The sequence below is a fragment of the Astatotilapia calliptera genome, chromosome 16, assembly GCF_900246225.1.
Source record: "Astatotilapia calliptera chromosome 16, fAstCal1.2, whole genome shotgun sequence".
Classification (NCBI taxonomy): domain Eukaryota; kingdom Metazoa; phylum Chordata; class Actinopteri; order Cichliformes; family Cichlidae; genus Astatotilapia; species Astatotilapia calliptera.
The window spans coordinates 26,977,255-26,996,872 of record NC_039317.1 but is presented as its reverse complement, the minus strand read 5'-3'; positions in this window follow the sequence as shown (position 1 = coordinate 26,996,872).

The following is a 19,618-nucleotide window of genomic DNA, read 5'->3' as shown; positions in this document are numbered from 1 at the left end:
TATCACCTCTCCACATGAAAATATACATTCACCCGAACACACACGGTACCGGCCCGTTTATTTTCCTGACCCTCTAATATATTACTGCACTCTAAAAAATTTTATATGAGCCATGTATGTTTTATATGATACATATATACAAAATTTTATGTTTAATGTGCACATCATATTTGTTCTACTTTTTTCATATGGGATAATATGGTACTCAAATCCAAAGGTTTTTTTTTAATTATCAAATATTGAAACTATTAACTAATGCAAGTAATTAAAAAAAGAAAAAAAGAAAAACACCCCTAAACAAAACATAGATTGCTGACTTCTGATACATGCATCCAGTTTTCTTTTTTAAATATATAATTAAACAATATTATAATATATGCCAAAAGTTTCCATTACAAGAAAGAGAAATGAACACAAATAAATGTTCTCTGATGTTAATGCACAAAAATAAAAAGTGATCTCTAATAAATGCAAACAGTATGTAAAATAAGCAATAATTTAATAAAGTGTATGTATAGCATAGTGCACATAAACATTTCCTCACACACACCCGGGTGTTGGGTTAGGGGTTATATTTACAATCCATTTATTTTCCCCTCTTTCTCGGAGTGACTAAAATATCACCAAAGTTGAAATTTCAAAATAAAACTGAACCCCTTGAAGCTTTTACCAGCTTTGTCTCCTGTGTTTCCTGTATGTTCGTTGCATATTTTGCCCTTTAAATGTTTCTTTTAACCTTCTGAGCAGGTCATCGTTTATTTGACAGCATTACTACCTTCTTTATTTGTACATGACTCTAAAGCATTTATATCTGCACAACTGTGTGCAGTAACAGTGCAAACCTAGTGAAGCACTAATGTACAAAGACGCATATAAAGTGCACTCAGTAGCAGATAGCCACTCTGAAACAGACCGCTCATCAAAAACAAAAGAAAAATGATGACTCCGACTGTCTGGCAGTCCCGGCTTATGATACAAAAATAATTTAGCTCTGATTACGCCACCAACTTATTCAGCATGGCATGATGTGCTTCAGTGGCTAAACTCAATACGGCTCAATCAAGGGCCTGTGTGATATTTCAGTAATGATCTGAGGAGCCATTGTGTTCCCTCGTGAGCAGCCCCCTCATCATATCTGTATCAAGGAGTCCAAGCTCCACGCAGCACCAAGCTGTTATGTAGGTTAGCTCCACAAAAGCGCCTTAATCCAAAAGCAGAAATAAATAAATAAAAGTGTTTAGAGAGAGAGGTGAGTGCTCGGTCAGCCTGTCTGCACAGCCCACACACACTGCCACAGTCGTGTCGCACCCAGAAGCAACCATTAGGACTATGCTGATCTAATGTGGAGTGAGTGTGCCGTCTACCGCACGAAGCGGGCGCCGACGGGAAAAAAAAAACACTAGCTGAGCCCGCGAATACCTCCAGTGAGTGTACGCAGCCAGTCATTCCTTCCTACATGTAGATATTAGTGCAAGACCCCGTCATCATTAATCCCATGTTTGAATGGCGAGGGTCCCACAAAACACCCCAAAACTCTGACATGTTTTCCTAAAACGCATGAATAATGCACACTTATGAATCTAGGCCACATGTTTATATACAGTAACAAATCATCTGGTTACTACTGTCAAAGTGGCAGTGTCAGAGTTCAAGTTCACAATGGAGACGCTCTGGTCGCAGTTTGTACAAGTCACACAGAGAAACTGAATGTCATTTTATATATTTTCAAATAGAATTAAGAAAGAAACTAAATTTAATTTCATGTCATTGTAATTGGTCTTCTGTAAAAAATGTAATTTTAAATTTTATTTATTTTAAATTTATCTTAACACAACTAGAAAATCTTTAAATTAAAAGTTTTAGGTATGTAACAATACATTAATAATTGGAAAGGAGTAAGTGTATAGGTATAATTTTATTTTGTTTATCATCTACATTATTTATGTATGTACTTTAATATACCCACACACACATCTTATAGAGCATATAATCAATATTTAAAATATATATGTGAAATTTTACTATTAATATACTATTAACAATAATTCAAAAATAAACATAAGCTGTTTCATAAAACAACAACAATAATTTCAATATATTATTTGAATATGTATTATTTATTAAACATTTTTAAAAAATATGTGTCATGTGAATTAATAATATGCTTTTATATTTATTCACAATTTTTGTGACATTTCTCCTATTTTGAATTACATCATAATTTTAGTTATATTAAATGTATGAATTTAAAATCTGTTACTTATTTGGTTAATATAATAAAACGTTATTTTGACTGTAATTACAGAAGAGTTAACTCATACGTTTTTCAACAAAGCTTTCAAATTAAATTCTGTTTCTGATGTCTTCATCTTGAACTTTATACAGGTTTGCTCATATTGATGGAAATCTTCTTTTGTGTCATAGAAATGGTTTGTTGTCACCGTATAGAACATGTGCACTAAATCCGTATTTTAAAGGGGTCAGTGTAGTTCTGTAGTGACGGCCTGTAACAAATCACTGAATATTGAACAGTGAGTGTAGCTGCTGGCGCCTCTTTCACAACACGTTCCACACGATTTAGGATCAATACTGTCACACTTTGCTCGCTGCACAGGTGTGACGGCTGCGAAATGAATCCCAGAGGAGAATTAAAGGTGTTCACCTGTTGAATTCTTGTCTCCTGTGAACAGGGTTAAAAACCAGAGGCTGTCATTCATATAAAGTGTGAACTTGCCTTCATACTTTTGGAGAAAATATGATATAACTGAAGCATGGACTGGGGCTGTGATGGAAAACGGCAGAGCGGTTCTCTGGCCATTGCCAGTTGAAATACTGCTCTGAAAGTGCGTTACCTTTTTCCACACATCCCTTTCAAGCCTTTCCAAAGGCTGCACTGTTACCAAAATACATCAGAGGTGAGTCTGACTTGTCTGCATCTGAGTGTGATTTCCACTTCCTCCCTGCAGTTTCGGTTGAACACAACTTCGCTCTTTTTGTCTTCTCTCTCTGGTTGAGCAGTGACCTCGCAGTGACCAGCCACTCTCGCCCACTCAAACGCCGAAGGACACGACGCTCCGACAGCACCTCCACTCAGGGAGCAGAAAGCAAAAATATGTCGGCTTTGGCTTTTTTTTAATTTCAAAATGTTTTTCACTTTCACCTTGGAGATGAATGTTCCATGCGAGGTGACGTTCAAGTGCAAAGCACGTAAACAAATTACTGACTGACAAGAGGTCAGCAACATCAGCAGCGAGAGACTTTTTAACCTTTTTGTAGTTATTTAGTCTTTTGGTTTGCAAAAACACAGTAATCGCTTTTCAGTGTCACAGCAGCGACAACAGGCAAAAAATTAAATAAAGACGAATGATATAAAAAACAAATGTTTCTAAACATTTAAATATTATTTTATTAATTGTTGCAAAAATGTATTAATTTAAGAATATGATATATCCTTAAATCAATAGTCCAATAAGCTAATATTAAGTGAGAAGCGAGTCATGTTTCAAAATGGGGTGGATATGAGGTCAAAGGTCAATAATGACATTTATAAATAAAACACTTTTGAACTATTTGGAATTATTTGTGGACTTTTTGAATACAGAAACACAACAAGTTCCATTTATTCTAGGCTTTTATGTCAATATAGGTCATAAATGAAAACATATTCTTGAAGCTATAAAAAAATATAAGTCATGTGCTGCATGCTCTTTAAAACTTTATGTGTGTTAAAGAGCATAACGACGGGAAAACGTAAGAAAAAACTACAGATCTAGACGGCATTAATATTAATAATGATAATCAAATAAGCTTTGATAAGCATAGGATTATTAATATAAATATCATATCATATATCATAATATGCTGTAACTTTTCCCATATGGAAAATAAATAGAAAAGACTTGCATCAGATGTGGCCTACTTCATATAGTGAATCATATAAGGCTTATATGATTTACTCATGAAAGTGGCCACTTTCATATATTGTTTTAGGAAGTATCCAAAACATACAAGGTTCATTTATATAATTTTTCTAGGGATCTTATATCTGTTTTCACTCTTGTATGCTTTTCATCCAAGTTTCACACAAGACAGATACAAACTTTATAAGATTTATATATATCTTTTCTATATGGGTTTACATAGAAATATATGCATACTCTTTACATAGTTGCTGATTAATCTAATACGTTTATAATAATAAAACTGGAAGCAAGAGTCAAGATTCATTATATTTATATTTACATATGAATGCTAAAATTTACATGTCAGTTCTGTTACTTTAGCTATTAGCTAATTTAGTTATTTGTACAAACAACTGCAATAAAACCTTTGGCTGAGCGAAATTGTCAAATATTGAAACTTTACAAAATGCTAGAAATCAGTACTTTAATTAACATTTAAATAAATATTATTAAAATAAAACTGACCACTGGAGTTTGATACTGCACGCAGCATTAACAAAAATGAGAATAAAAACTGGATTAACTATATTAAAGCCATGCTGTAACTGTGAAACTGTAACTGAAATATAAGTTTTGTATTCAAACTAAAAAATTTCAACATTTAGAAATGTGTAACAAATACTGGGAAAAAAGCTGATTATAATAACAGAGTCAACAGTCGCAATTCGATATGAGGTTTTTGCATAACAACTTTACAAAAGACTTCATATAGTTACCTGCTATAGTCTGGTTAGCTAATCATAATAATGAATGTACAAGGAAAGTTCAATATGAGATCAAAGTAATATTTGACAGTAAGATGGCTACTTTTATACTAATTGAAATTACTTTTATACGATTGTAGCTGAAAAAATACGGCAGACTGTAATCAGCACACACAGGAGGAAATTAAAATAGGAACATATAATTAAACTTAATGTTCCCAACAATTTCAAATAAACCTTATTCGCCAGTACTGTTTCAATGTTGATTTTAAAAACAAAATTGCAGGATTTTTTCTTTAATAAAGTGACAGTGAAGCATTGAGGTCAAAAGGTCATTGCGTGTGAATAGAATGAGGCAAAATAAAATAAAAATAGGATTAACTCTTTTTAACATTTATATGCAACATCATTTTATATACAAAATAAGGTTGTATGGGTGAAATTATTGGTAATAAATGGTGCCGTTAAATAAGCCGATCCTCATGAAATTATTTAAGGCACTGACTTCATTGAAGCAACAGTCAAGATTTGAAATAGTCGTCTTTATCGTGTCTGCGCTCAGCTACCATCGCATTTTGTTTTGTTTTGTCTCCTCAAAATAAACAAACTATAAATAAAATGTTGAACATAAAAACTGGAAATTTCTAAAAAAAAATAGCACCTCAGTTTTACAGTTTCTTCAAAAACTTTCTCTGAAAGTATTACCCCTTTCATTTGATTAGATCTAAATTAATTTTAATCAAATCAGGGCAGAACAAATATAAAAATATAGCAAAATTACACATCCATTAAATCACATCTGATGGGCGATAAAATCTGTTTTTAACCCACTTTCATTTCAGAAACGCAACACAGGTGATAAATATGTAATGAGCCTGAAAAGAAATGTTGATGTTTTACCAGAACTTAAAACTTTATAATGAAGAAGTAGATGCAGATCGCCAAAAAATGATCCTCATATCTGATTACAATGCATATCTTATATCATGTTCTCTCCTCTTTTTAGCCGAGCGCACCTCATGCTAATGTGAGCCGAGCCCTACATAAACAAGGCGAATGCCCGGAGTGTGTGTCCACCTGAGATGTGAACAGCACTCACAAGCACAGCTTTACCTGATTATATAAAGGCTGGGAGAGCGTAGCATAGACAGAGAAATGAGAGAGAGACAGATCCACATAATAATGCTGGCCTATAGCTGAAGGGCCACTGCGCTCTGTGGCACATGCTGGCCTAAATATACCCTGAGTGAACTCTATAAAAAAAAGGAAAAAGTGCTGCTTTTCAGACCCTCCTGTCCTCTGTGTGCGCTGCGTTCGGCTGAGTGAGTTTAAGTAGAACATAATACACCGTGAGCTGTGCGGCTGCCTCCAGACTGAGGCCCGCTGGAGTTTGTATCTGAGCACGGCGCTGCTGAAACGCGATAGCGTGCAATCATATAGGTATGGCTGTAATTTCTGGCCCTGCCTGATGATAATTGCCTGCTTGGCTCTTCAGGATGCTCTGCTGGGTCACCCTGAGCTCACATCCTGTTCTGCTGCAGAGAAAGAAAAAGGGAAAGCGCCTTCTGACCCGATCTTTTAACAGCGACTGTCCTCTAACATACACTGATGATGTGACTAATGATGAATCATGAGTAATGACATTCATGTGGAAGTTAGACCCATACCACAGGTGAATGTTTGCTTTAATAATAGTCATAATAAAGTCAAATACATTTAAAATGACCTGAGAGTGATAACGCTAACTGTAGCAGAGGCAGATGCAGGGAGCTCTTCTAACCGAGTAAAGACGGAAGTTGAAAATAACATTAGCTCATGCATTTCACATTTGATATCTATAAACTTTAATGAAAATAAAAACACACTAGCTGTGGTACCACTTGTAGTCTGGAATCGTGTAGTGTGATTTAGGGTAGTTTGGTTTTCGATTGAGGATCGAGTGTACACTTGCCTTTGTATAGTGCAGTCGGCTTTTTAGGCTGTCTCTGTATGTTTATTTTACTAGTATGTTTAGTATGTATTATTGCTTACTTCAAATTCTGTTTAACTTCTAAGCGACTGCAAACGGAAGCTAAAAGTTAATATATAAATGTGTTTGTGTGTGCTAAGCTTGGTTAATTATTTGTCTATGAAATAAGATAAACAATTGTGCATTTTTCATACAGGTAAACATAATTTAAAATAAGCTATTTAATACAAATAAATATAGCAAAAAATATATGTATATAATTATGTCATGTAATGTCAGTGTCTGTCAGTATATTGTTATATACAGGCTACATTACATTATATATGTATGTTGGCTACATGTGCATATATATATATATATATATATATATATATATATATATATATATATATATATATATATATATATATATGTATGTTGGCTACATGTGCATGTATTAGTGTCAGATTAACTAACCTTGCAGTTTAAATTAAAATACCTGTGTTAAATGAATATAGCAGGGCAGAGGTGTCAGATTTAACCTGGCGAAATGTGTGGTTATAAAAGTCTATATATCATGTATGTATACTGCATAAACTTTACCATAACCTCAATATATATATACAAATGTAAAAACATACATATTTTATGGACTTATGCTTTCTAAACCGGTCAGCTCTAACATTCCTGTAATATAGTGACCTTTCAGATTTTCTGCTATACCTTCTATAGTTATGTCAGTCAAAAAAAAAAAGAAAAGGATTCTGATGTGACTAGCATATCGACCAGTTAAGTGTTTGAAACGCTGTTTATGGGAATGTTGTTGTAGTTTTAAATGCCAGCAAAATCGTGACAGGCCAGGCTACTTTTTTAAAGTGAAAAGCGATGATTACCATTTACATTTTTTTACACAGTCCTGTAATTTATTTCTGTTACCTTAATTATATTCATGAGCATTTTTAAAATTGTATCCACTAGATAAGCATTTTTTTCTAATGGCACATTTGAAGAATGTATCCTGTAAACATGTCTTTGGATACGTTATTTATACTTGTGTATGTGCTTTACATTTATATGTTAGCAACAGTAGCTGCACACGAGTAGCTTTTTTGGCACCTAGCAGGATGTTCAGCAGGAACAAATATAGTCCCAGAGGACCTTGGGTTTGCCAGAAACCTTGTTTTAACAGCAAATGTTTAACATCTGTTGTCTTGACAGATGTTACCCTGCCTGTTAACCTTTAAATCATGCGGTAGCCACATATTTCTCCTTTATGTTTTTAGTAAAAATGTTTCATACTGTGAATCTTTCAGTCTACTTTTCATAGATTTTAAAGGCACTGTTCCTAAATTATGATATTTTGCTGTGAGCCATGTCTAATAAAGTCCCTGCTACAGAAGTCTTTATTTTAAGTGTTTCTGCACAAATTATTTTATTACCAAACCATGTTTAGTTTAAAAGTGAAGGTGAAACTCGCTATGATGACTTCCCTGCAAGTTGTTGTTGATCAAAGATTTACGGAGCAACAAATTTATCTGTACTTTACTGCGGAAATAATAATAGTACACTATAATAGGTAGACGAGATCGCTTTATAAAAACGGACAAACGAGGATTGCCAAGATAAATGTAATTTTGCTCGTACAGTTTGTGTTTTGACATAAAAATGATTATTAATAAATTAAAGACATTAAAACCTTTTCAATAAAGGATGCATTTATATTTATTAAATGGACCGAACTTGGTGGTAAAAATGAAAGATGATAGGTACTGGAACAGTTTGTATATTCAATAAAAGGGTGAGGTAAGAAGTTAGCAGTGAGAAAAGGCACGGGAGCAATTAAAAATTAGCAAGACAGATTCAGTAATTATTTAAAGATAGGTAGTCTTCTAAAATGAAAAAAAAATCCAGTTGCAAATAGAGTAAGAGCACAGGAGAAAAGACGTTTCTAGAAGTACCGAAGTGCTAAATGTTAATAAAAGAGTTCTGAAACAGCAGCATCAATGGTTGTATAAATAGAGATTGTATTAGTAACAAAAGGTTTGTGCTGAACCTAAAATATGAGGAACAATTAGCATTCAGTTGTTTATGAAAATGTTATTACAAGTCATCATTATATCAGTGATAATCAGCTGTAAGTGAGTCAGTGAGCGTCTGATGTCGATGAAAGGCTGCAGTGTTTCAGTGAATGGGAAGAAAATGTTGGTGACTAATGCGAGCGGACAGAGGCTAGAGGACACGCTGAAGAAAGATGGATTCCCAAGTTTCAGTGGAGAAAATAGGTCAGCCGTCTTTAATGTGCCTGAACTTTTGACCTGGAATAAGTGGAGCTACTGTTTCAACAAAAGCTTTGCTGTTCCTCATCAAATTTGCTAAACTACTGTTTTTTCACCTCAGAGATTGAGGAGACTGTTACTGCTTTGCTTTAATTTTGCGACTCCTGAGGTTTAAAAAGCAGGCGGCGGTGGCGGCAGCAGTGGTGTAGCGAGCCTCCGCTAAGCGTGGCGGTGATAAAAGATGAATGAACGAGGAGCAGATAATTAGTTCTTTACTGTGGCTTAGGTGCGGTTTAATTAAACGTCTTTTATTGTTTTAATTGTTCAGAAATCTCTCCATCTGCAGCAGAAAGAGGCTCTGAGGTGGGTTTTTGTGCAGAGCTGTTTGCGTCACGCCGCCTCTGACCTCATTTCTGTCCACAGCAAACCTCGATTTAACAGGGCTGCTCTGTGTGCACAAATAACAAGATGGCGGCGTACGGTACCTTAGCATGTCGCTCATCTCTGGCACCTCTTCTTTCTTTTAGATTGAGCCCCCTTGATGAGGTTTTTTTGGCCAACTTGTGCCAACGCGTTTTACATGAACTCCACGGCGTTACAGCATGCTACACAGACTACAATAAAACGAGCGAACACCTCGTCCTGCTGTCGCTGTCTAAAAATCGTTTTGCCCTAAAAGCACTTTGGCTGTGTGTCCATCCCCTGTTTTTTGCCTGTCTTTTTGGAGTGCTACTTGGAGCCCTCGCTCTCTCTGCGGCGGGGCTCATAATATCAGATTGCACAGCCGGTCGTAGCCAAATGTGAATTTTATACTCTAGTGAACACAGGCTTTACACTTTCATTAGCTCACATTCTCCTCAGCAGTGCAAATGCCATGTCGCTGGTCGAGGGGGAGGAGGAGGAGTGGGGGCCTGATAGCGCCCGATGGGGTGAAGGAGGACGGGAGGGCGGGACAAGGAGGAAATAAAAAGAGCTTCCGAAAAGTGCAGTTCACCTCGAGGTGTTTGTGTGTCTGTGAATGTTAAAATGTGGATCACTGAGAGCAGAAACATACCGGATACAGGTCATTTCAGGCCCTGAAGGTATGAAGAAGTTCGATCAACTCGCAGGTGCTGATATCATCAGCAGGAAACTGCACTCTTGAAACTGCACAGGGAAAATTCACCAATTCACCTGAAATAATGAAACGATACCTCATTAAAATGAAACACACCGGTTTTATTAAAAGATCGTTCAGACAGTCTGCAAAATCCAATATAATTAACTTTATTAAATTGCGCCTTAATGCCTTAAATTTTTAGCTGATCTTTAGCTGAAAACATCTTTAGATATGCGAACGATTTTCTGCAGAAACACTGATCAGGAAAATATGAAAAAAGAAGCACAAAAACATGGATCTAGCCAACAAGGGGTTACTCTTGTGCATTGAGGTCTTTGAGAAATGTGTCCACTGACCATATAACTTGTCTGCCATTTTGGATGTTTCACAATTGTGGTGACAATGTAGGATCAAAATAATAAGGTACCAATCATTGAATGAACCCATAACAACCACCTTTCGCTGAGGACAAAATGTGTATTTCTAACACTGGTAAAAATGTCCATGTGATTTCTCTGGTTGCTAGCATATTGCTATAGTCACAGTCTGAGTGAATGTCATGTACTTGTCTACAGACAGCTACTCTCCGTGCAGCAGAAACTGGAAAGGAAGATGGTCTCCCTTCAAAGTTAAGGTTATGTCTTTTGAAATACGTCGGCTGTAGCACTGAAGTTTTTACTTTGAAGGTGAATCTTCCATTTCCGGTTTGTGTTGCATTTTTTAGAGTGTCACTTCAACTGGGCTAGTAGTTAGCAAGTGTTTGCAGACAAAAAAAAGATGAAAAACAAGAAGCAATCTGCGATGAACCAAAGCAAACACTAGGAGCCGATTTTATCCAATGAGAGCCACCAACTTGCAGCAGCCACTTCCAGCCAGGCAGGGAATGCACGTTTCCCTAGCAACCAGTGGGTGTATCACGTCCAGTATGGTGGACAGCTCTGAGCAATGGCTCATGACGTCTCATATGAAAGCTCAATGTAAGTCTATGAGAAAATGAGCCCACGGCTCACTTGATCTGTGACCTAAGGAAACTCTTCTCTGATGTGTTTATGATCTCAATCATTGTGTCGTGTCCTTTCCTGAGCTTGTGGCTTCATAACAGGACTTCACCAGCCAATGAACCATGTTGTCAGAGTGTCTACGTCCATCGTTTTTATAAAGTGTAGGAACTTTGAGTTAAAATTATGGTGTTTCCTGATCAAATACTGTTTAGTGTTGTTTTAACAGCACTGAGCTCCCTCATTAGGATTGAGTTTTTTCTTTCACTTTTCACCTTCTGCTGGAGAACAATAATCAAAAGTTGAAGTGCACATGTCTGGATATGACAAACGGAGGAGGGGAGGCAGAAAGGAATGAAAATCATTTGTGTCAGTGCTCCCCCTGAGAGATGAAAGCAAATGCTGGCTGTGTCTTAAGCTATTAGGGTAAGAAGCGGCGTTTGGCTTGCCTCCCCCTCTTCCTGCCGCCATGCCAGACATGGACGGGTAGAAAATACTGCCCCACTGCCACAGATCTGCCCTTCTCCCACTTGAGAGAATTAACTTTCACTCTGGCTCTGTGAAAGTGCAACGCTAGGTATTTGTATGACTTTTTGCCCCGCCATTTTTCCAATTATCCGCACACTGCACTGTGGCAGCGAGCGATGATCTAACGAGACAGCGACATATCTCCAGGGCTCCACTGGATGACGGCACAAGGTTGTCATCTTCCTATCAGCACTTGTTTCTTTTAGCGTGCTTTTATTTTGAAACAAATAAGAGAACAGGTCTCTTGAAGCCAAGGGGATGCAGGGGGCGGGTTAAAGTCTAGTCACATGGGGCAAGGCGGATACAAGCCACTTCCTTTTTAAGGTTTGGATTTTTTTAAAGGAACAGGTTCACGCAGAGGGCAGCGATTAGAGATATGAATGGAGCTAAAATGGAAACATCTTCGGGGCACTCGCTGACCTGTCAGCCTTATTTTTCTCGAGCGGATCCGATGGCGTGCCGCGATGCCATCACTCTTTCTTTTTCCTCTGTTTCCACATCTCCATCCTTTCCTCTAACCCTGCCAGGCCGGGGTTGGCACACAGAGGCCACCTCCCTCCTCCTCCCATAGCCCATGCACACACACAGAGACACATACACATATACTTGGTCCATTGTGAGCAGCGCCGAAAGCAGATTTGCTCTTTAAACTAATGGCCCGTTATGTGAAACAGACCTGATTACTGCCTGACAGAAGGAATTAAGGCCATCCGAGGCCAAACGAGTGTGCCAGCATCCATGACCTGGCACAACCACTTAGGCTGAATTTTATTTATACTGCACGCAGTAAACATGCATTTGATATATTTAGGAGCAGAAGAGAAGAGAAAACACAATATTCTTGACTTTGGTGGGACGTCATATTGATTTGACTTTGCCGAAGTGACTGTTGATGATTTATTAAAGTAGGAGAGAGGAGGGAGGAAACATAAAACTCTGTGTTAGAGATGTTAAACAGGAGAGGAGATGAGATCTGCTCATCCTAATGCCAGCCATGCTTACCTTTAAACACCAAAAGGACTTTTAAGGTCTTGTGTTCTGTACTTGTGAAGCACTTTGAGTGGGCAATAAAAATTAAAGCAAGGGCTCCTTATAAATGAAGTCTGTTCAGCATTTCTGTTCTGACATTAAATTCAGATTCTAATTTGTAATTTTAATTTTCAAACTTTTAAAAGTCAGCAGTTTAAGACAGAATTACCACAGGCCTGCTTTTCACTACTCACCTAGAGCCTGTACTATAACATATCAAGGATATCTATATCAGGAACCAGGATAAGGAGTCACATTAATGCTTATAAGTTAACCCAGTGAATTATTGGTACACCTAGAAGTATTTTCATATGATTTTACAAAGGAAGATAAAACTATGGTATTAGTGCAATATTAAGAGATTACCAGCAACACAGCAGCATGTGGCGTCATGAGTGTGTGTGTGAGAGAGAGAGAGAGTGAAAGTAAAGTATTAAAACCAATGTACAGGTTAGGTATGTAGCAGAAGTTATGACAGTTATGGAACCTGCTCTGACTTTTCAGGATTATGAGTTAGAAGAAGATACCTCGGTATGCCTGAAACCCTGCTGTGTAGTACGGACTTCTGGGTTTGCTGGGAATCCTCTGTTAATCATTGATTAGCTTCTGACTGGTGAGCGATTAGAAGCAGTAAGGGGGGCACAAGTGAGTGGTTTCCTGTAGTCAGTGCACAAGACAAAATCATTGTAGTGAGGTTGTATATACATTTAGATGTAAATAAGTACATTAGTAAAATAAACTGCATTTACATGCAAGTGGACAAAATAACAACATAATACATTACATGTGCCCATATCTAAAGTTTATGTCAGCAGGATTTGTTTTATTCTTATATTAGTTTATATTTTGGTTATTTATGTTGTATAGCAATCCTTCCTTACCTGAACAAGTGGTAGGCTCTGATTGAAGCTGTGAAGGCCACAAAATATTTAGGCTTTACCAGGTGTTCCAATAAAGTTTCATATCCAGTTGTCCATTAAAAAGAAGATTTAAGAAGGTTAGCAAGTTAGTTTCCATGTAAAGCTGATATACCATAGTCTGACTGAAGTATTCCTAAATACTGAAAAGGTTCTTGTAAACAAAGATTATTAAATAGCAGCAAGATTTGGAGGTTTAGTAAAGTTGGGCTAATACACACATGCTAAGTACTATCTGATGGCTAGCTTCAGAGCTGTAGTCAAGCTAATATACAAACATGAGCAAAAGGAAAATAGAGAATGAGAGTAAAATTTGTATCAGTGAAAGTAGGTGTTGGTGTTTCCCAACGGGCAGAGACAAATCCCATCATACAACAAACAACACAAACCAAACTTCAGCTAAGAGAACGTCTGAGATGATCCATCCACAACACCAGGTGAGTCATTAATATGTTGCTGCGTGGTTTGGGTTGCTCGCTATGAATACATCGATCCTCAGGGTAATCTCCACACTGAAATGTAAGTCAGTCCATGAGCCCATGGGCGGTAGTCACACCATAAGTTTCTAAAAATTAAAGACGTGTTACTTATAAAAAAACAAAAAACTGAAGCATGTTAAAAAGACAAGAGCTTTATCTAACACGTGAGACGCTTGGACTGAAAAGTGACGGAGCAGTTTAGGAGTCCAGGCTCATATTTGACTCTTTCTTTTATATTCCTAAGATTTTGAACCTATTTACAAATGTAAGGGGAGATATGAATACAGCTTTTCTTACATTGAAATACAAAAAAATTCCTAAGTGATTAAAAGGAGCTGTAAATGTACACATTTATAACCTTAGGGACAGTTACTTTACTAAGGTTCATACATACTTTATACATATAGTTGATGAGGAGAATATTTCTGCTTTAATGATATTTAGTCTGCTTTAACATATTTGTGATGGTAAAAGGCAACACAGCAGAAACTATCTGTGGCATGATGAGCACTTTGCCAGAGCATTAGCAAGCTTTAAATTTCACTCTAATTTTCTGAAGGCCAAGGTGAATTTTTGGGGTAATTTCTCAGTTTGTAATGTCTGCTATATAAAGTAAAATATGTTTTTTAAAGATTTCTGAAATTACAGAGCTTGAATTTATTGTTGATATGTTTATTTATCTCTGCAAAGGTATTTGTCTGTATATGAAGAGCCTGTGAGGCAGGGTACATAGGAAGCTTTCTCGTTCATGTTTGAGGTCTGTTAGTCTAAGCTCTAATAATCATGCCTGGACAGTCTTTGGCAGTCTGTTTTAAACAAGCATTTGTCTGTTTTAGAGATTTATCTGAATTTATAGACAACAGATGCACAAAACAGGAAGAATATGTCTGAGTCACCAGAAGCTACACTGCAGGAAAATTGGACCTTGTTCCAAGTGGGCTAAAGAGGCCTTCGCACAGTAAGAGACTAGCAGCAATGTCAGGTCAATTTAGAAGCTTGCAGCTACAACAGGTGAGATCATTGCTAAAAATGCAAGTTGGGTAAGGCTACAACTTGCATTCAGTCTCATAATTTTGGGTTAAGGCAAGGCAAGGCAAGGCAAGGAAAGGAAAGTTTATTTGTATAGCACAATTCAACAACAAGGTGATTCAAAGTGCTTTACAGAGACATTAGAAACAAAAACAAATAAAAGCATGATTTAAAATTGATTAAAACAAGCAAACAAACAAACAAACTAATTAACAAACAAACAAACAAAACAGGATATAAAATCAAAACAGATAAAATCAGAACAATAGATAAAGTCAGTAGTTAAAATGTAAGTTTTGAAATTTAAGCTTAAAAGTGTGGATTTGGTGCTTTATTCAAGAAAGAAAAAATTAATTAAGAAAAAATGAAACAATGGAATTGTGTGAAAACATGTTTGTTAGCATGGTGATGCTTAAAATCAGACTTTATAATGTTTCTGTTAATAAATATAAAGTCAAATAATAGAAAGCAGGTTGAATTCATTTTCCTTTTAGTTAATTCAGGAGCATTATTGGTTGTGGTTGGATGCCATATTAATATTAATCTTAATATTAAAAGCATTCTGCTTACAGCAGTATAAAGTTGCTGAGTCACATGACCGGGCCAGTGTGCAGATGGAAGTTGTGACTCATTGCTACTACTGCAGGGACTGATGGGAAGAAGGCCCACTGGTGGAATAGCTTCACATCAAAGAGGAGAGTTTTGGGTCACATGCTCTCGCTCCTCATCCATCAGCTCATTCCCACTCCACCCAGTAACAGTGATGGGAGGGGCTGGTGCTTTAAAAAGAAATAAAGGAGAAGCCCAAGGAAGAAGGCAGGCCAAAGATGACGGGACGGCAGTCATGTGATACCACTACACAATGTCCTCACTGATCTACAGGTGCCGGAGTGGAAGAGATGTGACTTTGTGGTGACCTGCGAGCACAATATGTCACATTACATTATAATAAATAAAAAAAATAATGGAAAAACCTTGAAATTAAGTTTTAAAACAGTGTCTTAATTAAGAATTAATTAAATCTAAAAATAGAAACAACAAATTAAAAGAGCAGAATTAAGTCTTGTACACTTCCATGCCCCAAGAGACTGTGTCTGCTCCCAGACCCAACAAAACAAGCCAAAAATCAGTAAAAAAAAAAAAGAAAAAAAAACCTCTCTAAAAGTCACAAAGAAAGAACAAAGTAGTATTCCCAACTGCACCAAAGAGCATGGATATGGTATGGAAGCAGTCTTCCACACCAGCTTATCAGTTAACTAAAACCCAGGCAGAGTTTAATTTCATTTTAAACCTGATGCTTAGCCTGGTCCACCCTAACTGGAAAACTCAAAACAGTTTTATTTGTTGATATCAGTAATGGGAATAACGGCGTTACAAGTAACTGCATTAATAACGGCGTTACTTTTTTCAGTAACGCGTAATCTAACTAATTACTATTCCTATCGTTACAACGCCATTACAGTTACTAACAAGAAAATGCAGTGCGGTCCATTACTATTTTTCAACAAACAGACGGTTGAAGCTGTGTTCAGCTTACTGCATTTTATATCAGTTGCACGGAAGTAGCTGACTACCTAAGTAATCTGGACGCTACAGCTTCGAGCAGCTGCGCACGCTCCCGCGGACGCCAATCACGATCACTTTCTAGCACAACACCTGGAGCTAAGGGGGCAAAACAGTCACATGAGTTCTGCTGTTTGACTGAGGAAGAATAAAGTAGTCGTGGTAAGACAATCACATGACCACTTCAAGATGACAAAGCAACAAGGTGATATATACCAGTTTTTAAATTGTGTTGATAGGCCACGTAAAACCAGAGTCACGATAAACAATATATACGAGGCGTTTTTTCCTGAATAGTTTTGTCACGTTTACTGTCTAAGGACAACGCAGCAAGCACTCTCTGCTTATGAGCAAAAAAACCCCCCAAAAAACCACGGGAAGTTTTAGGAGTGACGGCGAGAGAGAGAGAGAGCAGAAAAAAAGTGAGAGCGAGTTTTGAGATGTGAGAGATTTGTGACGCTTGCCGTGTTTGGAGTGTGTAGTTAATGTGTTGTCTTGTGTAGTTAGTGTGTAGTGTTGTGGATAGTTTTGTGTTGTGTGTCAGAACAATGAGGCGACTGCTGTCTCCAGGTAGAAAAAGGAGTGATACACCTGCTGCTGTCAGACCTGCAGGTATCAGGCTGTGATGTTCTCCTTTATAGTGGACAGAAATATTTGGAGTGGCACAAATAATTTGTGTGGCAACTGATTGAATGCAGAACAGATTGTTCTGTAAATAGTTTGAAATGGTTATTTAAAAAAATCAAGGTAAACGGTAAATGGATGCAAATAACTTTGTTGTTTGCAAAACTTGTGCATATAATTTTAAAATTGACAATTTATATTTGCATTTAAAGTTATGAAATATGATTCATTAAACATGTTTGTGGTTGTTACAGTAAAAAAAATATAATAACCTTTTCTACTCAGATTTAATGTTTTTTGTCTGGTTTTAGATCAATTGTGTTAATACAGTATGTCAAAATGAAAACATAACTGTAAATTCAGACACCTGAGGTTGTGCTGAAAAGTACGATACCAAACAAGGCAAAGTAAATAGTTTTTAAAGGTAAAATGTGGAGGGAAAATCAAAAGTAGTTAAAAATGGCCAATTATACCCTGGACCCCAGAGGGTTAAACATTTTTTTTAAAGTAAGGCAATAGTTACTTTTCAAGTAATTAATTACTTTTAGAATATTGTAACTCAGTTACTAACTCAGTTACCTTTTTGAAGAAGTAACTTCTAACTATAATTAATTACTTTTTTAAAGTAACTTGCCCAACACTGGTTGATATCTATTCTCCACCTGGCTTTTATTCAGTTTCCATGTGATTTTTCAGACTTTAAATGAATTTAGTGCCCAGCCCAGATAAAATAGTTATTGCGGGTCATTTAAACATCCATGTAGACACTGAAAATAACAGCCTCAACATGGCCTTTAATGTATTATTAGGCTCAGCTGGCTTTTCTCAAAATATAAAAGAACCCACCCACCACTGAGTAGATGGCTGCCTCTCCCCGACCCCTGGTTCTTCTGGAGGTTCCTTCCTGTTAAAGGGAATTTTTCCTTCCCACTGTTGCCCAAAGTGCTTGCTTAACAGCCAGTCACCTGACTGATCTGTTGGGGTTTTCTCTTTAGTATAGTAGGGTGTGCACCTTACAATATAAAGCACCTTGAGGAAGCGATTGTTGTGATTTGGCGCTACATAAATAAAATTTAATTGAATTAAAAGAAATGTTCACACAGGATTTGATAAAAATCATGAAGCACTGCAGACTTCTCTGAAAGGAAGTGCAAACAAGTCTTTAGAAGTGATCTAAATATAATTAAAGACAGGATTTTATTTAGAAAGGCACAAGTTTGCAGAGGGCTATATCAGAGAAAGCCACATCACCTTTAGTTTAGGTGATGCTGACAGATGCCAAATTCTTTACAACACGTCTGTTTGGCAGTCAGCTCATATTTAACTATTATTGTCTTTTAAAATTCAGTTTAATTTTGGGTAGTTTGATTTTGAAACATTTTATTTTTTCATTTTACCTGTTACAGTTGTTGCTGTTATTATTGTTACTTTAACACTTCACACTTGACAGTGACTTATGGATACAAATATAAGACCTCTTACAATATTTTTGTTCTTTTTTGTTCAGTTACATGATATTTGTCATTGGTGGAGATAGTCAGGTAGAACAATGTTTCTTTTTTCCCCCCCTCATTAATCAGTTAAGGGGACAACCAGTGTGACCGGCATGAAAACCAACTTTACACTCCATATGTTTTAAAAGAACATTCTGATCTGTGGTCTCAGATGCTGTGTTGATATCGAACGTGACTCAAATGTTACAGGAACCAAAGGCGACAGATGAAAAGATATAACTCTAACAGAACAGATTCTCTACTGTGCATGCTCTGAGGTAGAAAATGGTTGTGTTGATGGTTTGGATGCAGTACCAAATGAATCCCAAGTGAGGCCTGATGGAAGCTTTCTCTGGCACAGAACCTAAAGGATATAAAGCCTGAGTGAAAGCTGTGAGAAGAATTCAATAATGGAGCAACATTTTTCCACTTTTCATTTCAAAGTGGCAGCTTTTGTTATTGCCCTGCACCTTCTGGCTGGCTGCTTCAGGGCTCGAGGCAGCGCGAGCTCAAGTCTACCTCAGTCCAAGCTGCTCTGTTATAATAATATTCCAGCCCCACTCTCGGGTTTCATTTGCTTACACAGCACGTTTTAGCATGCGTGATTATTCTGGTTTCAGTGGAAAGTTTTTGCTATGTCTATGTCAGCCGGCTTATTACTTTTACTGCTGGTTGCTTTTAGTGCTGTTAATGAGGAAACTGGAGCTTTTTCTACTGAAGTGCGCACTCTAAAGTGAGTCACATTAAATAATAGATGAAAAATAAATTGAAAGTAGACACACGGAGTTGCGGAACATCAGCTAAACACCCTCAAAATAAGATGAACGAAAAGACTCCCGCGCAAGGCCGTGCTAGGACATCAAGCCAGATAAGTCCAAATTGTTGCATCTCCAAGAAAATGATTAGTGTGGCTGTTTTCCCAGGTCTTCTAATAAATATCCAGGCATCCATGAGAGGACGATTTATGAG